The following is a 25,754-nucleotide window of genomic DNA, read 5'->3' on the forward strand; positions in this document are numbered from 1 at the left end:
AGGAGATAATATACAAAATTACGAAGCTCGACTACAAAACAGACTATATAGGCAGTAGGCATCAATCATCGTACATCTCTTGTCATTACAGCAGTCAAATTATGAAACGCGCCGATAAGCAAGCAGAAGATTAAAATATTCTATCGCACAGTTTGCTTCGAAGATTCGTCTGATGCTTAAATCGCACTATCTTCGTCTTACACGAAGAGTCGAAGACGAACGTCGATGAAGGAGGAAACCTTCGCGGAGGAGCGTTTTCTGGAGCGCGTAAACCTATCAATATTGGCACCGGAATTAGATTCTTTTTCGAATCACACGTTGAAAATTTTTACACCAGTAGACATAGGGATGAAAAGTTTTTTTTTTCAGAAACCTACGGCGTGGGTAGTTTTTTCTTTTTATCTCTAGGTAGGACGAATTCACATAGCAACCACCTAGATCTGTCTATCTAATTGCTCACCTAATAAGTCCCTATTGGTTTTTGTTATTCATTCATGCGAATAAAACTCATTTATGCAAGAAGAGAAGAGGCGAGAGAGGAATTTTACACCAAGATATTTAATGCCTACCAAACACCAAAAAGATTACTTCCCAATACAAAAACTAAAAGGTTTTCAATTACTCACAAAAGCACGAACATGTACCACGTATAAAGAGTTAAAGGCCGTCATCGACGACGACAAACTTTACTCGAAGATTAATCGCAAATTAAAGCGACGAAAGATGAGATGAATATTTAGAAAATCCGAATTGACATTTTAATAATCATAAAACACACAAACTCGGTTACTCGAGAATACTGGCAAACTTTGTGTACAAAGAAAGTATAACCTCTCCGGCATTCTTCCTTTCGCAGGTTCGTTAATAAAGCGGAAAAGCGAACGAGAAACGATACGGAGGGTGAAAAATACGCATTAAGTATACACAACGACCGAGCAGGCAGACAAGAATATCTTAACGAGCTGCAGCCATCGATTTCAATTTCACATCGCCGATATTATTCATAAAATCAACGAATTGTGTACTTATTACGAAAAAAAAAAGTACACAAGAAAAGAAAAATATACCAAGTTGTATATTATACGAGTCAGAAAAGTAGGTAGGTAGCGTACCCATCGATGATTTGCATTTATAACAAAAAACTTTATATTTCGTTTTAATATAATAACAAGTTTACCAACGCGGCCGAAGAGAACTTTATACTTATGCGAAAAGATGGCAACCGAGAGGCAAAAAAAATTGTCAAGTAAAATATGAAAAAGTTACCGGCGCGAATAACTCAATGAACCTCCGGGGAATGGTTACAGAATTTTAAAATATCTTCAGCTGGTTATGTAGTGCACTGGTACACATCTTCTGTTCGGCATCACTCTTCTCTTTTTTCTTTTTTTTTACTCTCGCATTTTTTAAGGTTCTTTTTTCTGTAGGTATCGACCTTTGAAATCGTATACCTTACCTGCCTGCCTATCTACACATACAAACTACGGAGGTGAAAAATAAAAAGTTTTTTACGTTGATATGAAAAGCATGGCACTTCTGACAACGAAAACGTCAAGGTTATTACGTTTCTTGGGCCTTTGAATTTTTCAACGAGATGAAATTTACGTATGTATTTCATTCATGTAACTTAGTATATGCCTTTTGCCTTAGGCGACAGACGGTGACAAATTTCAACTTGGAAATATGTTAAAGATGTATAAAAATAGGTAGACTTGGGCTCATGAAATTCAGCTTACTATACATATGAAATGGAGCTATTTCTTTTGTCGACTCATTTATTCGAATCTAATACAACGGGTCACAATGCCATTCAGAGCATTTTTTGTAGCATCAAAGTGATGATGTTTTCAACAACGTGCGTTTCAATCTTCATTTTTTGCAGCCTTGAGGCGTGAAATTAGCTCGAAAGGTCACTTTTTCCATGTTGAAATCGAAATGTTAAAGTGCTCGAGTTTTTCTCATCCTGAAACTTGCGTTTTTTTGTTATTTTAAATCTCATTTTGAAATTTTTTTTGCAAGAAAAGCGTCGTCATGACAATTTTTTTCAAATTCTTGTCTTGAAAGTTGAAACTGGAGATTTTCAAATTTAAATCACTCATTTTAAATTCACACAAATGACCAAAAATTACTCCAAACATACAAATATTACTGTAATATTACCAAATTACCAGTAATTTACCAGTAATTTACCAGAAATTACCAGTAGTTTACCAGAAAATTACCAGTAATTACCAGTTGTTTATCAAAAAATTACTAGTAATTTACCAAAAAAAATTGCCACCATTACCAGTAATTTACCAGAAAATTACCAACTATTTATCAAGAAGTTACCAGTAATTTACCCAAAAAAATTACCGGTAGTTTACTAGAAAAATTACCAGTAATTCATCAAAAATTAATAGTATCTATGTAATTTACCAATAGTATTGATGGAGAGGTCAGGAACTCAGCAGATATTTTTCTAAGTTGCCAGAAGTCTGGATAAATATGTGACTGTGACTACCTAATTTCAACAGAATGTTTTCAAGCTTCCTTGAGTCTTGCAAAATTTCAAAAAGTCATCTTTAGAGATCATAATTTTAGTAGTTTATTGATACAAGTCCAACATGGGTAAACCATGTACCTATCTACATACATATGTACCTAATTGTAAGAATGTAAGTATCTAAAAGTTTACTTCAGCATAAATTAAAATGTCAGAAATTGGTCATTTTCTCAAAGCTTTTGGAAGTCCAACGTTGAGTTATGGCTCGTGTGTGATATCCATAGTGGAGTCATTAGGCACCCACGCCTGAAGAAACTCGATAAATTAACCTCCTCTAAAAATCCAGCGTAAAAAGGTGAAAATTTAAATAACTGCCTATGAAAATAAATTAATTACGATATCAAACCCAAACACACAACACCCACAAGCGTTATAACGTAAAACGAAGTTGAAAAAAAAATAGGGGCACATCGCTAGCAAACGCAAAACCCCTACATTATTAATTCACTCGATTCTTCTTTCGATTAACATGGAAAAGCCGTTGTGTGTGGAGGATATTTTCATGTATAGTAAACATATCGTATAGTTCATTGTCTGCCCGTTGAATAGCAATATTACACGTAGTTTTTCATCGCAAGCCTATTCTTATCAGATCGAAACGAGCGCGAAAATTATATTAATAAATGCCAAAGCCGCCCTATATGTACATTAGACTTGCGTAGGTTGTGGTTCTTTAAGGGTATGGAAGGGTAAGTTAATGTGTATCAATATATTATACACTATACTGAGTCTCTCGTGTAGATATATTCTAAATACTGTTGTTGGTATAGTAGAGCACCCAACACATCGTTTATATAATATGTACCTACAGGGAAGAGGAAGACTGAAATGGTATGTGGAAAAGAGCACCGGGGGAGAAATTGTAAATATTTCATCTTTTACTAAAATGCTTTTGCTTTCATATTAAATTCGTGTGGTTTCTGAATTGCGATGTAGAGGCGAAGTCTGCATGTGAGATATATAGAAGAAGTATGTGTTTCCTTGTTTTAGTGACAGCTGAGTGAATACGCAGTAATATGTACAACAATTTTATGAAATTAAGTATGTCTTTGTACTCGTGACAGATGCAGGATAGTTCTTAAAAGGTCTAGTTTCTTTTACAGAATACACGAACAACTCATTGTGGATTTATACCTACACTTTGGGTTATGAAGTTGAAAGCAGTCAAATGCCTTTGTTGGTAGAAGTGAATATTATACAGAACGTTTTAGTTGAGTGCACCCCCTTCTCTTTAGTGGTGCTATAAAGGCACGGACTGGCCCAAAAGAATCTACCGGGAAATGAAAGAAATTGGGGCCTATTTGTAAATGAAGGGACCATTTTCCATAGTCTTTTCTCACTCATTACCAAAAAAAGTTGCATACTTTCGAATTTTATTAAAAATTTATAACTATAGGAGCCCATTTTTCATCAAAAGGGCCCATTCTCCACTCAAGGGCCCACTTTTTTCCCGGGGCCTACCGGGATTTTCCCGGTAGCTCTTATGGCCAGTCCGCCCCTGGGTGCTATTGAGTACTTAACATGTTGGTAGAGATTTCAACTGTTCAGATACGATGCGATGGGGCAAAGAAATTGCCGAGTTGATCAATTGGTCTTGGTCAAACATTAACAAAAGCGGGTTATGGTTCTTGGTTGGATGCAACAATGATGAAACAAAATGCAACGTTCTATAGTTGTGCAGCACCAACCAGTCTGATGATGATTCTACTTACATTGAAAATTTTGTGATGATGTGGCACCAACTGGTTTGGTAGTTTGGTGGTGAATCCCATCATGCAATTTTTGTTTGATTTGACATGGACTTGTCCAATATTCAATAAGTAAAAATCCATATTCCTCAACATTCCTCAACTACCCTCATCCCCAATCTTACGGCATGCAATTACCTAATAGGCTTTCCAGCTTAAGCCTGCTTTGTCATTTTTTCATTAGATACATATGTTTGTTTCAGAAACTTTATGATGTAGATTTTTTTCTTTAGATAAGCAGACGCCCTTCTTAGCTCTGTTATACTTCTAAATTGTTGGTAATTTTTAGCCAAATTTTTGTAAAAAATGCTGGCTATTGCAGTAGGCCCGACTTTGGATAAAAAACGTGGGGGGTCAAAAATGTTGATAGTTCTCGACGTTTTGAGCTCAAACTAGACGATTCCCGGTGTGTCAGATTTTATATATATAGATAGATAGATATATAGATATAGGTTTATAAGTTTCAGCCAACGTTTTATGACCTGGAACCTGTTCAAATTGATTAAATACATTCAAATTTGGGAAATGGGGGTTTCTCAAAAAGTGTATTTGACCCTTGGAGTGGGGAGGGTCAAAGTTGAAAATTACAGAAAGGTCATTTCTTTAGAGGGGCATAATATGGCCCCAAATGGACAAAAAGGGTCCAAAATCACACCATTGGTCAGTACCTCCATTGTGATCAACATATCCAAATTTCAGCTTCCTAGGTCATCCCCACCCCATTTAAGGTGGGAAAAACCACTTTTTCACCCCTATTTTTGGCCCCCTCACCCCTAAAATTGACCTGGAGGGTCCAAATTTCCTGCATATAATGAGGGGGTGCTCTTTGAGTGATTTTTGCAGGTTTCAACCTCCCAACCCTATTTGACCTCTCCCCAGGGTCAAAAAGTGGATTTTTGGGCTATTTTACGGGTTTTTGACGTTTGGGAAAGCCTACAACCCCTCCAAATTAACCTAGAGGGTCCAAATTTTCACAGTACAATTGGAGGATGTACCCGAAGTGCCTTTTGCATGTTTCAACCTTCCAACCCCATTTGACTCCTCTCCAGGGTCAAAAACGTGAATTTTTGGGCTATTTAACATGTTTTTCGACTTTTGACCGACATTTAGGAGAGCCTACAGCCTCTCCAAATTGACCTACAGGGTCCAACTTTTCACAGTACAATAGGAGGATGGACCCGAAGTGCCTTTTGCAGGTTTCAACCTCCCAACCATATTTGACCCCTCTCTAGGGTCAAATATGTTTTTTGACATTTAGGAGAGCCTACAGCCTCTCCAAATTAGTGTTGGCCTGAGAATATTCTCAATGCGCATAATCTGAGAATATTCGCGAATATTCGCGAATATTCTCAAATGCTTGGAGAATATTCTCTCAAAAAAATAAAAATCATGACTTTTTTCAAAAAATTTGAAGATTTTTCTTCAATTTTCCACAATTTACAAGTTTTACATCAACTTTTCTTTATAAATTTCCAATTTTCCTTAATAATTTGAAACCTTTTCAATGGAAATTTGGAAAGTTTCCGATTATCTCTAAACTAAGCAATAATGTTCTAATTTTTTGAAACGAATCTGCGGAATATGCGCAAGAATCTGCGCATATTCTTGCGCATGCGCAAGCAAAAAAAGAATATTCGCGAATTTGCCCATCACTACTCCAAATTGACCTACAGGGTCCAAATTTTCACAGTACAATGGGAGGATGTACCCGAAGTGCCTTTTGCAGGTTTCAACCTTCCAACCCTATTTGACCCCTCTCCAGGGTCAAATGTATTTTTTGATGTTTAGGAAAGCCTACAGCCTCTCCAAATTGACCTACAGGGTTCAAATTTTCACGGTACAATGGGAGGATGTACTCGAAGTGCCTTTTACCAGTTTCAACCTTCCAACCCCATTTGACCTGTTTCAGGGTCAACATAGGGCTGTTACCATATTTTTTGAAGGAGGATGAAGAGAGTCGGGAAAAGCCTGAGGGGGGTGCAGGGGGACGGAGTCCCCCCGCGAATACAATAGGGAAACAGCGGAAAGAGAGAGCTGGGTGAAGCCCAAGGGGGTGCAGGGGGGACAAGGACCTCCCCAATACAGGCGAAGCACACGAGCATAGCGAGGGTGCGAGTAGTTCAAGCGAAGCGCAGAACATGAAAAAAACATGTGCTGGCGGTAGTTGGGCGAAGCCCAAGGGAAGTGCAGGGGGTACTTACATGGGCGAAGCACAGGAGCGAAGCGAGGGTGCGAGTAGTTCAAGTGCCCTCAATGTTTCTGGCACAAAAATTTGGCTCTTACGTAGCGGCAGACTGCTACGACTTTTTATTTTCCTTCCCGGAGTGGCGGCATGCTGCGTTGTAAGCTTTTGATTAATGAACACCCACTACCTCGAATCTTGTGTGTAACTCAATAATGATGACGTTAAAAGATAATTCATTTCACACATGTGGGTAAGCTTCACTGGGATTTTTTTCACTACCTCCACAGAGAGATTCATTTTTTTTTTTCAAATTCATGAAACCACTGTCATACGTTGTAACTTCACACAATAATAACGTGCTTGATATGCTTCTTTTTTTCAAGTTTCATACTGTCTTGATGCAGTCATTTTACAGGATGATAATTCATCTAGGTACTGAAATGTGTTGCTTTTTGTTTACTTATCTGGTATCATATTTGTGGTTTCATTATTCATTCGACAAGTAAGTGATGTTAAATTTATCAAGGGTTGTGTTGCAAATATCGCTGTCATGAAAAGTTAATGGCTAGTTGATAGGTGTAATTTATTTATATGGATGTGTCATTTATATTATATGCCTGTGTAGAAGTGGAATAATGATGGGTTGTGTTTTTCTTAATGTGCCTCATGTTTCCTATACTGAATTTTTTCTTTGTACATATACTTAGTATAAGGTCGTCCTATTTTCAAAGATTGAATACCTATATTTTTATATACTTAAGTTTGTAATGACTAATCATAATGAAGTTGTAATTATATTGGATGATTGTTCAGTTCTAGGTAATCTCAATGAAATGGAAATCTTAGCATGCAGAACAGATTGAAATAAGGATAGATGAAATTAAAAACAGGAGCAGATATTAGGTAAGTCATTGTATGGGTACCATTTATTTTTTCTTTGAAACATTTTTTTTTTTTTTGAGATTAGTAGACATGAGTTGAAATTATTTTGTACTAATCAAATAGGTATACCTAGGATGAAAATCTAAAATGAAATGAAGAGTAAAATTATTATTTTTAATGATAATTCAATCGCTGTGCAGATCCTTATCACTATACTACCGAGGTATTATTTATAGAAAATTGAAACGGTTCACATGTCTTTAATAGAACACTAAGTAATTTGTTTTGACATGGATAAATGTTTGTTATACTAGGTGGTGTTACACTCAGCTGTGGAACCAAAATGATCAGTTTAGGGATTGAAATTTTTTCATGTTGGTATTGGAATGGTTTCAGGATTTGTTCTTCTAAATTTTCATTTTAGTTTTGGGATTTGTTTTGGGATTGAAAAAATTGTTTCAGTCCCAGGTTCAATTGGTTCCAGTTTTGAGATTTTCTTCAAGTTTTTCAACCAATTTTAAGCCCACCCAGTTGGCAAAACAGCATTTTACATATCAGTCACTGCAGGGTTGCGGAACAATAAAACAAAATGGTATCGGTACCTGGTATTGGTATTTCAAATTCGGTGGCTAAAATGGTATTGGTTTTCATCAATTTCTACCTCAAAATTTCGGTTTTCAGTATCGGTTTTTCCAATTTTTGTGGATTTTATTTCGGTTTTTGGTTTCGGTATTGGTATTTTACCAACATGACAGCATGTTGAAAATGTCAAAAAGCAAGGCAAGCTAATTACAGACCACTTTGGCTTAAAATTCAGAAATTGAGAGAGTAGTAGTATAAAAGTTGAAATGAGAATGAAATGAGAGGAAAATCAACAAAGAAAAGTGATCATTGAAATAAATGAACTCATTTTATTTATTGTTGAAATTGTTTCATTTGCAGAAATATGCAAAAACGAGTACCAAAATACAGATTTTAAAATAATTTCGGTATTGGTTTTCGGTATTTACTATTTTGTACCGATTTTGAAATTATATTGGTATTTTCTAAATCGGTTTTTCATTTGTCAACTTTGGTATCGGTTTTTGGTTTTTTCAATTTTTTTCAAAAATTAGGCGGTTTTGCCGGTATTGGTTTTTTGGTATCGGTATCGTTCCGCAACCCTATCAGTCAGAATGTATTTTCTGACTGCCAAAACGGCAATATCTGACGTCAGATCCACGCTCAGATCTCCACTCATTTTTCTGATGAGTCAGCGCCATCTTGAAATATCAAAAAAATACCTACTTGTTTCTGATTGGTTGATTGTAGTCAGACTACAAATCTGACTGTCAAAACGGCAATTTCTGACTGCAGAAATGAGTAGTCAGATATCACCAGAAATGTGCCAATCGGGATGGATCCTGCAAGGGAAGTAAAAAATGGGATGTTTTGACATGGGGAATCCGATGGTGTGATTATAGTTTAACATTTTAAATGCATATTTTGCTTAATTTGTCAAGTAATTTTTATTATAATCTGAATGAATGATGATAAATAATGATGTAAAATGACAATTTATCAAAATAAAATCGCGGGAAAAAGGCAAAAATGGCAATCCCAAAACTGATTTGGTTTTGGGATTGTTTTGGGTTCAAAATTATATCGGTTTCGTAATGATTTTGGTTTTGGGATTGGATTTGAATGGTGATTTAATCTGTTCCAGTTTCGAGATCGCTTTGGTCCCACAGCTCTGGTTACACTGCCTAGTATGAGGCTGACTAGTATAAAGCTGGCCACATCCAGTGTAACATTGATCTGTGTAACACTGATTTTTGACGACTTTTCAACACTTACTTACCTACTTAGAGACAATTCTAATATGTTCTTGACATATTGCTGTACTTTTAGAAACTTTCAAGTATGTTGATTCCTGATGAGTGTGAGATAGGTAGGTAATTAGGTATAGGGTGAATTTTTAAAAATCTGAAAAAATTGCAATGTTTTTAATCTTTTGTTGGATTTTTAGAAATTTGTAAAAAGGAGGGGGAAACATTTTTAGTCATTGAAAGAGGACCCCAAAACACAATGTGTAGCACAATTTAGAAAGAAATATTTTCATGTGGCTGGGCCATGGCTGATACAAAAAAATGACTGATCAGGCCGGGCGGTAGCACGGCGAGGGGGTTGGGAAAAAGAATGTCGCCGCTACCGCAAAGCCTACTCTTCTGAGACCAACAAACGCGAAAATGAGTACCTTTCGATCTCAAAAACGATCGCACCAATTTTCAAGTTGATACCCCTTTCTATTTTCAATCAGTAAAAATTTATCTGTTTTCACTCATACTCGAACTGGAAAAAAAGTACGATTTTACATATCACTGATAGGTTCAGATATGCTTGGAAGAGTTCATTGAGCCCTGATTTAACATCTGTTAGCTTTGTGCATCTTCCATGGTGCACTTTTATGACACCCAGATGCAAAGTTTCCAATTCAGGGCATCCCTGAGTCTTACTCATTAGTCTTGTACAAAGACAATTTTTTTTATGGACATACGTGGAATTACCTTCAAGGTAACAATTTTACATTGTCGGTTATCCCAAATAGAAATACCACAACACCTTGGAGTAACTGAATATATTGCAAATTTTCATTTTTTTTTGGACATGATCTTTTTGTGATAAAGTTGTAAAATTGAACCAAATAAATAAAATTGATTGATTAAAAATTTTCAGTACAAACATACTTTTAAATGTCTAAAATGATAGATGTTTGAAGTTGTTCAATATTTTTTTGCACTTTCGCAAATTTTCCAAAAAATTTATCAAATTTCATTTATTATTATTTTTTTGTTGAAAAAAAATGCAATTTTTACACTCAACATGCTAATGTGATGTTGCCAAGCACCACCTTCCCAACACTTTTGTAAAAATCCAACAACACCAGTCAACCCACTGTGCTTCAATACAGGGTGCCCAGAAATATCGAGTACCCCTAAGAAAGTTTTTCGTTGAAAATATAGGTTGGCAACGTGAAATAGATGCATATGATCGGTTGAATGTTATCTTTCCAGTCCAACAAACAATCATGTGCTATCATTATTATCATTCACTGGGACCAACCAAAGTATTTTAGTAGAAAACTTTTTTAGGGGTACTCGATATTTCTGGGCACCCTGTACATGAATACCTATCAATCAAAAAAGTGAAAACTACCAAAAGTGGACTCAAGTTTGTTTTTTTCTATTCTCACCAATCCAATAGGATCTAATGTTTTTTCCCTTTTTGTTGAAAAAAAAACGATTTAGTTAGTGGAATGTGCATTTTTTTCTGTATCCCCCCCCCCGCAAAAAAAGGAAAAAATTACCATTGGCGGGAATTACCTAAAAAATTATTGTTCAAAATTTCATGACAAAAGATTCATAATACCTAGGTTCGAGTCGTCGACAGGAGAAAAAAGAGTAGGTACCTAATTCAGTAGAGTTTAATGAACGTGTATGGGTTTCCTCTAAGCCTGGACACAATCAATACGCTAGAATAAATATACTCCACAGCATCTCACAGATTTGGTATTATATTGGGTCGTTGGTTATAGTTAGAAGTATGCAGTTTTTATTGCAGCTCTAAACTAACTATTAGTCAACGTGCTAAATTATATAAATTGCATACCTAAACCTAATACGTAGGTATATGCTTTCAGTAGCTAGGTCGTAGTCTATTTCTCAGCTAAATGGCGAAACTCGTTAAAAGCTCGCATAAATTTTTAACACTGCAGCTCGTCGTAGTTTTCCCTCGCGTTGTTAAGCTTGTGGCTGGTATTATCGAGGAAATCGTAAAAACAGGCAACGAAATGTGATTTTTTTGCAACGAACGTCCCATTTGTTTGGGAAAATTGTTGGTTCATTAAGAAACTCTTTTTTGCTTCTTTTCATTATCTCTCTCTCTATTTTTTTTTGAAAGAAAACAGTTAACAGAGTTTTTATAGTTTAAAAGGAAATTTTTCTCAGAGAAAAATGTAGATAGGTAGTAGGTACTTACTTGTTAGTTGGGTAGGTAACTGCCACAGATATTGAACTACCTATAGTTAAACACTATCTAGCATCTAAACTAGTCAAAATAGTCACTCCGATTCGCACTATAACCCGAATAATTCGTAATAATGATCAAAAGCATAATTATTATTCGCACTTTTCGAATAAAAAATGATAAATGGCCAAAAAGAAAAATTAACTGGATTCTTTTTTATTCGCACCGAGGATAATTTAGCATACCAAAGCAATAAGGTATTCAACTAGTGATCAATATTTACACCACTTCAACTAGATTCTATTCTATGTAAAAGTCGACGACGACGTTCCGAACACTACCAAAAATAAATATTATAAATGCTACGACAACGAAAGCTTACACTAAGAGCTATTTTCTTAAGCTAAAACTCGCGTAAACGCACGTAAAGCTGCGACGCTCGATAGTACCTACACGATACCAACTCTAATAAACTCGACGAGTATACTGGCTGCATAAATAGTAGTATAGGTAAATATAAAAAAGGAGATGGATCTATATGTACGTATATAGAACAAGCCGCGACGAACAAAAAGATGACCAGTCTAACCGCGAAAACTCGAATACACTGCGATCAGCAACGTATTTTCGAGCAATATATTCCTTGTGTTGTGTCGACTCAGTCGCGTTAAAGCTCTGGTATATAGGTGGAAAACAACCCCGTAGATGGCGCCCTCGTTGGCACTCTGCGCTTATTAGGGCTGTAGGGCGACCAATTTCAACAACCCCCAACAGCGAGGCGCAGAATATTGCGCGGTCTCTGTACATTATGTATGAAAAGTAAAGCACACTGTGTACCTACGTAGGTAGGTACTCATCTGTATGGAAACTGCAAATCAGGTCTAGGACGTTGAAAAAGGAAAACTCACCTTTGTTTGATTTATCTAATCTTACCCTATACTGTCGAGTTGATCGTATATTTTGGAAAAATACGCGCTCCGGTTGTTTCGAAATCGTAATGCGGATGGACGAGTTGTTAAGAAGCGAATAGTATTGTGCGAAAGGATTCGATTGTGCGATTCAAAGCTTGCCTATAGGTGATATTTATAAATAAGCATCCTTCGTTTCCCCCTGCATTATTTTTCACAAGATTTTCCGCTTTCTTTTTCAAAAATAGAAAAGGTTTAATAGAATTTGTATTAGATGTATTGACCCGTTCTTGATATGTGGCGTTGTATCAAGAGGTCAGTGTTTGTTAAAGATTACGAGTTGGTATCTTCGGCTTGACGAATTAGATTTGCTACGGTGTTTACATTTTAATTCAATTTTTTTTCTCTTTTTCCAATTGAAACATGCTCGGTTCTCGAGCAAGACGAAAGATATACTCGAGTGGAGGCCAGTTTGTGAGGCTTGAAGAGAAAGAAATTGAAAAAAAAAATGATTTATGTCATTTGAGTTGACAGCTTCCACGTTTGAAGTAATTGGACGTATCGAAAATGTCATCCGTTTCCTATACAATTTTAAGATTCTTCAGTCTGAAAAAGCTCGCCTCTGGTTTGACAATAATCGTCTTACTTCTTTACGATAGTTTTCTAAAACAAAGAAGTAGCATTGAATTCCGCGACTTGAGAAATTAATTTTGAAGTTTTAGGTGCTTATTATTTGGAAAAGTTTTTAATAATTTGTTGCAAATGCGGATTATTTTCATCGTTTAGAGGAAAGGAGACGGTTTAAAACTAAGTATAGATATGGTAAAAATAGCCTACTTTCGAATAACAAGTTAAAAAACCTTTTGTTTTTCAATTAAAATTTCTCGAAAGTTTAGCTTAATGTTGTTGATTGGCTTGCGCGAATTACAGAATATTTTAATTTTACTGAAAGTTTTTTTTTAAAGAGTTGGGAAAAATCTGATGAAAGGGGTGGCAACGAAGTAAAATGAGAAGGGCGGTGAAAACTTAAGAGATCGCGACGCTTGTGGTTACCAAAGCATTGTTTTTTTTATTACCTACTTAATTTAATAAAAAAAACAACCTGTTAGAGATGTTTTTGTTCTGATGATGTTTGCTGCTTCTTTTTATTGTTTGGTACGGAGGAGGATGGGGAGTTTATTGGATGAAAATTTTCATACTTTCATTTTCTTTAGGCACTCAAAAATAAATTATTTCGGACACGAATTTTCGCAATTCAAATAGTTGAGATTTGCTCAATGGGATGATGCAAAAAATAATTTTGAAAAAATTGATAAAATGTTGATAGGAAAAAATATGATTGATTAGGTAACGATAGGTACTTAAATTTTTGAATATTGGCCAAAAATTAAGCCTGGTCGAAATATTGGGTTTTAAAGGTGAAATACTTGGTACCTACATGAATAAAAACACAAGAATTAAAAAAAAATCCAAGCAGAAAGTTGAACTTTAGCAGTAAAGTTTTAGACCTCTCAGTAAAAAGGGTCGCCATTTTGTAAGTAGAGCTATGTACTTTTTTTTCTGAGGACAGGGCTAAAAATGTTCCTCAGGACTCCCCCTTTAAGAAAAAAGTTGCCTTGGAAAATTGACCAAGGGGTGGGGTGTGTGGGTGCAGCAGATTCTTATACAGGCCCCCCGACTAAATAGTATTTTAGTAACCAATAATCAAAAATCATCTTGTCTTATAATTTTTGATTTCTTTTTTCAAAATTGAGTGGATTTGTAAAAAAAATTACAAGGCTCCTCCCTCCAAAAGTCCATCCAAATATTTAGGATGAAAGTGGCAGTACCAGTCCAACTATTTCAAAAAGACTTCACCATAAGAAACTCGTTTAAAAAAATGTAAAACTGAAGGATCTGACTTCATTTTTATAAGCTTTAATCAAAAATATTGACCATCTACCACTGCTTCATCAATTATGAAAAAGCCTTCGACAACATTGGAAACCTCAAAAAAATGGGAGTACCAAAACACCTGATAGACCTGATGAAGAACCTGTACAAAAACAGCAATGCACCAGTAAAGGTATGTAGAAGGGGAACTGAAGACCTGTAAAGGAGTGAGGCTGGGATGCATTCTCAGCCCAATACTGTTCAATGCATATTGGGTGTGTCAGATTGCATTTTTTTTTTTTTGGAAATATTGAAGTCTTACCTGCTTAAAATTTTCATTTTTGGTTCAAATGGAACGCCTTAAATTTTTATTGAAAAATATTAATATTTGGAGGTGACGCACACACGTTGAATATTGAGAGCTATGAGCGAGTGCGAGCACAATATGTACTTCCCACAATGTCCCTGCGGGAAACGCAACAACTATAGACACTGGACCTGCGGAATAAGACAACCAACTCCAGGCCGAGGGGAATGGAAATGGTAAAGAAAAGTTGTGTAATGCCAATTTATCCCGCTGGGTGCTCTTTGCAGCGCTGTAGTCGATTTTGCAGCGCTGTAGTCGATTTTGCAGGGAAAAGGGAGGCGTGCAGCCAGGAGTTCCTCGCGGACTACACAACCCTCCCTTTTCCATGTTGCCTGCAAAATCAACTACAGCACTGCAAAGAGCACCCAGCGGAATAAATTGGTGTTACACAGGATATTTTGCCAAGATGGCTGCCAGTTGGTTGTCTTATACGCAGGTCCAGTGTCTATAGCAACAACGTTTGATGGGGTTCATTCCGCACAACTATAATGAGACCAGCATCCCCACTACAACTCATCAAGCGATACTAATCTTTCTTGGATTTTTAAAACAACCATAACGTAGTCGCCCCAATAATCGGCATAGTGCAATCTTTGAAATGTAAAAATCAGACTTTGGCAGCAGATTATGTAGAATGAACAATATATTTTAACAATTTGAATTTTTTTTTGTGTAGAGTAACCATTTCTGTTTCCTAAAAAAAATTCCAATACGTTTTTGTGATAATAACTATTGAATAATTGAATTTTTATTTTCCATTTCTAAAAATTGTGCTTGTACCTATAATCGACAAAAATGTTCCTATGATCGGCAAAATTGCTCCAGTAATCGGACATGGGAATTTTATGTTCAAGAAGTTTTTGAGCAACTTTTGAGACTTCTGGGGGATATTAGCTGAGTGTCCTTTTTAGCTTTTTTTGTTTGTTCAACATTTTCTTTCGATTTGAGGTTTTCCTCTAATTTTTTCTTCTTTGCTTCCAGCTTATTAGCACCTTTTTTTTAAATCTTTTTTTTTATTTCCGTGTTTTTTTTTTAGCCTCAATTCTGTCCTGTTATTGTTTTCAATTTCTTGAGCTTTTAAAATTTTGATTCTTCTTTTTTTTTATTGTACAAAATCCACTCTTTGGAAGTGGCTTGTGAAGGCAGTTTTTTTTTCATTTTTTTCAAATTTCAATGTAAACTACTGTTCCAGTAATCGGCGTACCAGTCATCGGCAAAAATTTAATCAACTTTATTATTGTAAGTGTTGAGTAAATTTGTGCCGATCACTGGTATACTATTTCATCTCATAAATACAAATCATTTTAAATTTACAGCATTGGAAAAACATTTAATTAACTCCGATTAAATGAATTTCTATTATGAAAACAATGCTCCAATAATCGGCAGTATTCCGATCATTGGGCCAAGCATTTCGTTTCAAGTACTAGTAATCGGCTTTTCATTTTTCGATTATTAATAATAAATGAAGTGTTAATGATGATACGTCAAGTGTAAAATATGTCGAGAAAGGTATGATAATTAGGTAAAAACATAGTTCCAGCTAGAAAATGAATTTACTTCCAATTAAAAACTTCAAAATGCGCGGGCATCAAATTTTCTAATCTCATGAAATCACATAGCAAAATCATATTTCATCACTAGCCATTAAAAAGTGTAATTTTGAAAGACTTGCCCATATCCTGGATCATCCATGCTTGTTTTATTTGATGAAAAAAAGGTTGTAGATTCAGTTACAATATTCCTCACAATGCTGTGGCTGATGCAACAAATTTTATTTTCCAAATTAGAAGTATGCCGATCATTGGGTACACTTTTTGCAGTATCCGATTACCGGAGCGACTACGTTAACCAAGTATTGATTATGATTTTTTGGCTGTAGAATTCATTTGAACCAGAATTGTGGAATTTAGAAATCAAAACATTCCATTTTCATTAAGTAACAGCTTTAAAATTAGGCAATAAAAGTTATAAAACATCAACTTAAGGAGCTGAATCATATAGAACAGTCATAATTATTGCAATGCAAATTTATCCTATGCCTACATTACCCCTCAATTCGTTCCTACTGTTGCTGAGTAGAGTAGAATAATACAGCTTCAAATTCATACTTTTTTCTTTACTTTTCAAATCTTTTGTATTTCCACCTTCAATGAGCTTTGGAATTGAAAAATTGTTATTGAATCTTCATTAATAACATCTAGAAAACCCCACCAAGGACCAGACTTATCTACTCATCATGCATCATAGAGGAGGTAACGTTTTGTAAGACTGCTTCAATCCCAACAAGGGAACGCAACAGCACATTTCCCTGCGCGCAACTGTGGAAAATTTTCGCTTGACACGCTTATACCTTCGCAACATTTAACTCTTCTGCACCACCAGTAAATATTATTTTTTTTTTTGCTGAAATTTTATATGATGTCTTTTCAGGCATAAATGAACACTTTTAGGGGGAAGGACTTTGAAAAAGTGAAAAAAAAATTCCCATAATGCTGACTCACCCTCCCTATTGACAAAATTATGCTTAAAAGCATGCGTAACAATGAGTGATTTTGGACTGGTATAAAAGCATGCATTATCGCGTTAAAAATGTGCATTTTTGCATGCTAAACAGAAGCAATCTAGCAACCAAGTATTTTCTGAAATGCACCAGTGAGTAAAAATTTTCCCAAGCCCAAAAATTGATAACATTTATGCAAAAATAAAATTATCATTGGAATGTCTTAAAATTCATAATTAATTGGTAGATAGTATTGCCTGTGAGTTATGAGCAATTTTTTTGCAAAAATTTCCGCACTTTTTGTACATACTTTTAGTTTACTTTTAAGCATGCTATTCACTGGCTGAATGGCATGCAATTTTTTGAAAAAGTCCAAATTCACTCATGCTTGTGATATGTAAAAAAGCATTCCTTTCAGCATTTTGTACGCACAAATTTTGTCAATAGGGCTAATGTGCAGGGATGCGGAGCGGAATGAATTTCGTTCCGGGTTCAGGGTTCAGCTCCAACATAAAAAATAATTCTGTTCCGGTTTCCTGTATCGTTCCGCTCCGATTAAAAATATCGTTCCGTTCCGGTTTAGCGTTCCGTTCCGCTCCGATTTTTCTTTTTTGTTTTAGAGAAGGTTGCATTCAAAGTACATCAGAATTTTCATGTTCTGAGCAAAAATTGAAGAAAATGGTTGAATTAGGCGCGTTTTAATGAAATTTAAAGTCCACCTCACTGCTCACATGAGAAATTTGAATTTTGATCGCTGAAAATTGCAGCTTTGTTCCAAAAGTACATTGTATAAATGGTCTTTTTCATGTCATTTACCATGTCTTTTTACAATTTTCTAGTTTATTGAGGTAAAATTTCAGCAAAAACACCTTTTGTTCACACTATAATCTTGAAAATCGTTCATTAAAGGTCAAAAAATTTTGTTAGGTCGGAGCTTTAAAAACCCAAATTTTTATTCCGGTTCGGTTCCGGTTCCGCTCCTGCATATTTTTTGAAAGTTGCTCCAGGTTCCGTTCCGCTCCGCCAAAATTCTCCCAAAAGTTAGGGGTTTAGCGTTCCGGTTCGTTCCGGTTCGTTCCGGTTCAGTTCCGCTCCGCATCCCTGCTAATGTGTATGGTGAGTGGATAATGAGGGAAGCTTTAGAAGGATGGAAGAAAGGAGTTATGCTAGGAGGCAGGAAAATATTGAATCTGAGATACCCAGATGACACCACAATACTGGCTGAAAACATCAATGACACAAAGGAGATCATGGGCAAGATTGAACAAGTTAGCCTGGCCAGGAGTCTGAAGGTGAACAAATCAAAGACCAAGATGATGATAATAGATCGGATGAACAACTACCAACCTGAGCTGCAAGAGATCCCATATAGATGGAATAGAAGTGGTACAAAGCTTTGTATATCTAGGCTCCCTAATAACCAACAATGGAGGTTCAGAAATAGTGATGCGGAAAATCGATGTGACTATCGATACTATTGATAGTAAATGCCTATCAATAGTGAAAAAAATCAATAGTTTTGAATTTGATGACCTATTGATGCTATCGATAGTGGTCTCCAAAATATCGATTCTTAAGATTTTCCATTTTCCGCTGTTTTTTGTCATTTTAGCGCAAAAGTTGGAAAATTTTGTTAGTTATGCTTGAAAAATTTCCACTTTTTAGCCACATTTTAAATAACCCCCCCCACAAACTTCTCTCTTTCATTAATTGTATGATTTTCATAAAATTTGTCTCTCTCGTAGTCTGATTTGCATGGTAAACAATAGATTTAAGGTCCAGAAAACAATCAATAGAACATCTATAGTATCGATAGTCCACCTCCGCCTATCGATGCCTATAAATAGATCAAAGAAACAATAGTGAAAGTATTGATAGTTCAAAACTACCTAAGTATCGATTTTCCGCATCACTATTCAGAAGATGAGATAAGAAGACATGCATCGATTGCAAAAACAGCGGTAAGAAAACTCTATCGAATCTAGAATAGCCATGGAATCACCAAGAGAACAAAATTAAAGAATGTAAAAACGCTCATATTCTCAATATTCCTATATGCCTCGGAAACATGGACAGTGAAGAAAACCAATCAGAGCCAGATAGATGCATTTGAAATGTAGGTATTGCTATAGACAAATGCTTAGAACCTCATGGACTAAGAAAAGAACAAATAGGTCAATACTGGAAGAACCATTATAAGAAGGAGGATCCTGAGATATTTCAGACATACAGTATGGCAAGACAACCTAAAGAAGCTGAATGTTCAACACTGACCTTATCTAAAAGGCTACAGGATACAGGACTCACCCTCAGAGAGTGCACCAGAGAGGCTGAAGACATTGAAGGTTGGAGGCAGCTGATTGGGAATGTTCCATAGTCATGATGCTCCGATGTGAGTGAACGATGAAGAAGAAGAATCAAAAATGTAAATTTTCGCCTCTCCAACAAAAATGGTAGGAAGCCAGAAAATTTGTCAGTTTCACAAGAAATTATACGCATGAAAATTATAAAACTCCAACACCCCCCCCCCCTCCACCCCTGAAAAGTTCGAATGGGAATATTAAGGAGAACTTGTGAGAAAATCCGAGCGAAACCGAAGTACTCGGCATTTTTCTGGTTTCAGTGTACAATTGTAAGCACATGGATAGGTTTGAAAACAATTCGATTATTGGTGTTAATAGAATTGCATACTCAGTTTGCCGTAAATACAGCATACCTAATAATTGCATATTTACGGCGAACTGAGTATGCAATTCTTTCGACCTGTATTTTATAGACGACTCGCCCACTCGGTTTGATTCTTCTTGCAGCTCAAATTCCTCATTTCCTGTTGATTTTTGATTCCATTGTTGAAACACATTGAGTGATGAATAATTTGATATCAATCGAGTCAAATTACGCTCCTCTATCGAGCAATTACAGCAAGAGAAATTCGAGCAAGATTTTAATCAAACTCTATTCTTACGTACCTATACCTACCTACATAAAAAAAGGGGAAAATTTTCACCAGCTTTTTTCAAACTTTTCTTCACTTCTCCGAAACATTTTTTTTCTTTCAAAAAGCATTTTATTAAACACGTTTAGTCGAGAAGAAAGCTTTTACTCTGTCCGTATAATTATATCATCTCGCGAGAAATCGTTGCAAAAAAGATTTACCAGTTGCGTCCGTTATTTCCTAAGATAATTTTGTTTCGTGAGTATTTCTTTATCATCTTTTTCCCTTTTTTTTCTCTTTAAACTTTTTTTTTGTTTTGCAATATTCTCTCGTGTAATTTATTCGCATTACCAAGTAGGAAAAAAGTAAAAGAAAAAAAAAGTATACCTTATAATGTTATCATTTGTACCGTTGAGTTTTGCTTTTGTTCTAGATTTTATGAAAGTTTTGTTGGCGTTGATGTGACCCTATTTTTTCTCTTTGTCCTCGTCTTGCTGGTCAGTGTGGTATTTGATGGTGGAAAAATACGGGTACAAGTTTTCCAAAGAATTTGTCTGTTGACGTATGATAATTTAGGTACCTAATTTATTAATTTAAAAGTAGAAGTAGGGTACTTAATGAGACATAATCATCGCTATCAAAACTTTGGATCCTACTAATTTGCGGCGAATTTGGTTAGTTATCGAAAGTTGTAAAGCTTTTAAAATAATTACGAGCATTTTTCATAGAAGGAGGTATGTCGAGGCTTTTTTCACGTTTTTGAAGACTTTATTATTGCTTTGAACTTCTTCTGTTCCGTATAGAAATCATTATTGCCGAGTTTTTAAGACGATTTAAAAAAAAAATTCCTCTGCAGTACTCCGCTTTTCCCTCTCTTCAACGTTCCAAAAATTAAACTGCTCCAGGGCCTGCTTCAATGGCCTTGGATTGGCCTACTTTTAATACGTACGAGTACCTGTAAAGTATTTAATTCAATTTTATTTTTTTTGCTGCTGGATACGAAGCCTACTGAAAAAATGTAAATAATTCGTAACAAACCAGCAGAAAGCCTTTAAAAATTGAATACACTTCGGTGTAGTGGGAGGTTAATTTTTCCACCATCGTGGTTCTCAAAAAAGTAGTGTAAATAAATTGCGCTCGTCGAGCTGAATCTTTGTGTAACTCGTAAACCGTATTAATTTGTAAATTGAATTCGCAATTCTTCCCCCAACTTGGTACACGCCAACCCATGCCAAGCTCGTCTCGCAAGTTGAAGGTTTCCACAGAGCCAGATACGATGAGATGGAATGGTGGGTGGGGGTAAGGGAGGGGTGCGGCTGGCATATTTATACAAGCTAAGCTAACGTTTTCATTGGAATAAAAATTACTTCACCGAGCTGAAAGAGGTACGCTGAGAAAAAACTAATAGTAAACTGTAAAAATGATGCGGGAGAAGGAAAAAAAAAACACGAGCGAAACAAAATATTTATTTTTTCGGTCTCCTGCAAGTTGCCTCATCCCCCTTCGAAGCGTCAAAAAGATCGAAAAAAACCACGCGCTCGGTTCATTATTTAAATTAATTTTCAAATCGAAAACAAAAACTATTCTAAGTAAACAAATCTGTTTCTTTTTTTTTTTACTGTGTATAAGTTATTCTTATTACCAGCTGGAGAGGTGGGGTTTTGTACGTTTATTGTTTCGCGTCTTCTTTCTTTATTATAGTTTTTTTAATCGATAAAAATTAATTCATTTAGGTGGACGTGTTGTCGTAGGTAGAACGACGATGACGACAACGACGACGACGACGTGATACGATATCTGTTGCCTCAGCAATGAAATAAGATAATGGCTTTTTTTTAGCTGCTTTCCTCGTGTACGATAAATACTTACCTGCTTTGAAAGCATCCCCCGAGCTCGCGGCGAGAAAATAGGTCATTATGACGAAGCAGCATAAGCGGAATGAAATTCAGGTAGGAGTTGAGGAAACCGGGGGAGTTGAATTTTTTTCGAAGTGCATGAAGGTGTTTAATGAACAGAAATATTTTACGAGTGCTTCAATTTTACTTTTTTCATATTATATTCAGTTTTTCGGATTACCTGAAGTTTTTTTTTTGAGATTTTGGAGATGAGAGAAAGAAAAGACACCGAAAGGTGCTTGCAGAAAAAAAATGAAACCCCAATTTTATATTTTTGAAATATTTGGATGGTTTGTGGGCATTAATAGAGGGATGGAGAGTAGATTTAATAGGAAAATCAACCAATTTTTAAACTCGGCGTCTTCAAACTAGTTACTCATTCATTTATGATACTTCGATTTAATGATTACCTATTACGAAGTTTGGTCAAAAATGTAAGCTTTTGTGTTTCCATCTCTGGTATTAAAATTCCAATTTGAAGATTGATTCTTTGAAATAATAATGTGATGAAAAAGTAGTCTGACGGTAATTTTTTCAGATTTTCAAATAAATGGGCCTTATTTATTTTTTGTTTTTTTTTGTATCTAATTATAGATAGTCCAATATTTGAAAATTTAAAAATATCAATTACCCAAATCCAAATTTCACCATTTCCAGCCATTCTGGAGCCTCCAGCGCGATTTTTCAATTTCTCCAGAATTTTGAATTTGCTCCATAAGGCGTGAATATGAAGTTGGGCAGCTAAAAATTGAGTTGTGTAATACAATCGACCTGTTTAACAACTTTATCCACATACATATAAGCCGATTTTGGGAGTGACACCTCAAGAGTGGTTTTTTGACCAGCTTTTTTCAAAATTAAAAAATCCAAAAAATCAAATTTACTCCCAAAATTGGCTCGAATGTGGATAAACTCGTTGAACAGGTCGAGTATAATACACAACTCGATGTTTAGCTGCCCAACTTCATATTCACGTCTTCTGCAGCAAATTCAAAATTCTGAAGAAATTGAAAAATCGCGCCGGAGGCTCCAAAACGGCTGGAAACGGTAGAATTTGCGCTCCGGGGGTTAGTTCCTTGAAGAAATACAGCGATTCACGCAAATTTCGAGAAGTTCCACGCAAACGGAAAACTTGATTTTTTGGATTTTTTAATTTTGAAAAAAGCTGGTCAAAAAACCACTCTTGAGGTGTCACTCTCAAAATTGGCTCAAATGTGGATAAACTCGTTAAACAGGTCGAGTGTAATACACAACTCGATTTTTAGCTGCGCAACAGTATATTCACGCCTTCTGGAGCAAATTCAAAATTCTGGAGAAATTGAAAATCGCGCTGGAGGCTCCAGAATGGCTGGAAATTGTGAAATTTTGATTTGGGGGGTTAGTTTTGGACAAAATACAGCGATTCGCGTGAATTTCAAAAATATCCACACAAACGGGAAACTTTTGATTTTTTGGATTTTTTAATTTTGAAAAAAGCTGGTCAAAAAACCACTTTTGAGGCGTCATTCTCAAAATCGGCTCAAATGTGTATAAACTCGTTAAACAGGTCGAGTGTAATATACAACTCGATTTTTAGCTGCCCAACTGCATATTTACGCCTTCTGGAGCAAATTCAAAATTCTGGATAAAATTGAAAATCACGTTGGAGGCTCCAGAATGGCTGGAAATGGTAAAATTTGGATTTGGGTAATTAATATTAGTTTTGGGACTTATTTTGACCATTCTTACTGATCAAGTACGTACTTTTAAAAAAAAAGCATAAATCGTCGAAAACGGTCAATTTTGAATTTTCAAAAATCCGCCAAAAATCGAAAAATGAACTTGGGCAGCTGAAAATTTGGTTTTGGGCTTGAGACTATGCTCTTTCCAAAAATCGTGGTCCCATTCGAATCGGAGTGTGACACCTCAAGAGGTTTCCTTAGGTAGGTTAGAAACAAGAATAAATGGTACGAAAAAAAATTGTAGCTTTTTTTTAATTTTCAAAGTGGTGGCTTTCAAAAGAACAGCAAAAATTTATCACCGGTCAAAATTTCAAGTGCTAAAGTTTCTTTTCCAATTTTTGGTGAATTTTTGAAAATCAAATTTGGGTCAAAAATGAGGGAAAAATCAAAATTTTACCAAATTGACCTACAAAGCTGAAATTTGAGATATACCCTATATTCAACCTATCAAATCGATTTGAAACTGTTTCAACCCGTTTTGAATAGTTCTGGAGCCTCCAGCAGATTTTTGAAACTTGAAATTCCCACAAAATTTCATCGAATGGCGTTGAAAAGCCGAAATTCATTCTACAAACTAATTTCGATACGCTACAAAGTCGACTTCAAGTGGATTTCAGGTCGTTTTGGAGCCTCCAGCGACTTTTTGAAAATTACTGGAGCCTCCCGTAGATTTTTGAAATTTGAAATTTTCACAAAATTTCATGAAAAGAGATGAAAAGTCAAAATTTACTCTGCACTACAATTTTAGCACCATCTGAAGACGACTTCACGTGGGTTTAGGTCATTTTGGAGCCTTCAGCAACTTTTTGGAAATGACTGAAGTCTCCAGCAGATCTTTGAAACTTGAAATTCCCACAAAATTTCATCAAATAGAGTTGAAAACCTGATATTCATTCTGCAAACTAATTTCAATACGCTACGAAGTCGACTGCTGGTGGATTTCAAGTCGTTTTGGAGTCTCCAGTAGATTTTTGTAACTTGAAATTTCCCAAAATTGTTGCCACTTTAAAATATGAAAAAATTGGTTTAAAACTTGCAATTAAAATAAAAGTATGAAAATTCAAACTGAAAATTTTGAAAAAAATTCTCAAAAATAGCCCTTTTTGTGTAGAACAACATAGACTTGAAAAAAACTGCGATGATGATCAAAACGATAAATTATTTCAACGATTCAGAAAAAATATTTTTTTGAAATTTTTTGCAGCAATTTTGAATTTATCACTTACATTAGGAAAAATTATTTTCTCAAAAACATCAAAAAACATCGTGCTTTTTCTACAATAAATCCTCTTAAGATGTCCTGCTTTTTCCCTGAATGATGATTATAGATATCATAGGGAGCTTCTAAAATCAAATGCCATCAAATTCAACCAATGTGTGACCTTCAAAAAATTTTAATTTTTTATAAATTTTCAAAGATTTGCGAAAGTTATGGAATGGGCTGACAAAAATTTGTTCTCAACTCATTTTTTGGGTCAGAATCCAAAAAAGGCTATTTCTGAGGGGTTTTCAGAATTTTCAGTTCGGACCTCCATGTTTTTGATTACATCTATTTTTATTTAAGTTGCAAGCTTTTAAACTGATTTTTTTACATCATCAAAAGTGGAAACACTGATATTGGCGTGATGAGCGAATAGCCCTTGGAATGGTAGAGCTAAATGAAAAAAAAGTTCAACTTTTCATTTGGCAGCCATTTTGAAAATTTCCAAATGCCACTCATACCCGCATGAAAAGTCATGGGTATCTTCGGTTTGCGCCATTTCTCATCGTTTGATTGTACCTAACATGAAAAAAATCAGTGGACCTTCGTGCAAATTTTGGCTGATTTGGCATGAAATGGCTCAAATAATAAATCTATGGTTAAAATATTTTTTCAAAAAAAAAAAAAAAACTCTTTTTGATGATCCAGTTTGGTATAGGGACTAAGGGAGCACATTGGTATAATATTTTTTTTGTGAATGTGGGACAATTTCTGTCGCCACACACAGTATTTTGCTTGTTTATTAAAACACAGTCTATATCTTTGGCTTATGCTGCGTTAGAGTGAAGTGAATTATGCGATCGTTCGTACATACGAGTAAGTACATATTATAAGGCTCCACACGCGGTACGTTTATGGCCCTGTTGTCGGAGACAATAATTCGTGGTATCTATATTGGAAATTAAATTCTAGCTGTGGACGCGACAG

General features: G+C 35.5%; 1 protein-coding gene across 1 annotated transcript in view; it reads right to left on the minus strand.

The window, feature by feature from the left end:
• The window catches only part of LOC135848099 (cationic amino acid transporter 2), a 198,528-nt gene extending 186,516 nt beyond the window's left edge, over positions 1–12,012 (minus strand). The window contains exon 1 of the mRNA XM_065367878.1: positions 11,378–12,012. The gene's annotated coding sequence lies outside the window, so the exon portion shown is untranslated. The remainder of the gene's footprint in view (positions 1–11,377) is intronic.
• Positions 12,013–25,754: the final 13,742 nt, after the last annotated feature.

This window comes from Planococcus citri, chromosome 5 (genome assembly GCF_950023065.1).
Source record: "Planococcus citri chromosome 5, ihPlaCitr1.1, whole genome shotgun sequence".
Lineage (NCBI taxonomy): Eukaryota > Metazoa > Arthropoda > Insecta > Hemiptera > Pseudococcidae > Planococcus > Planococcus citri.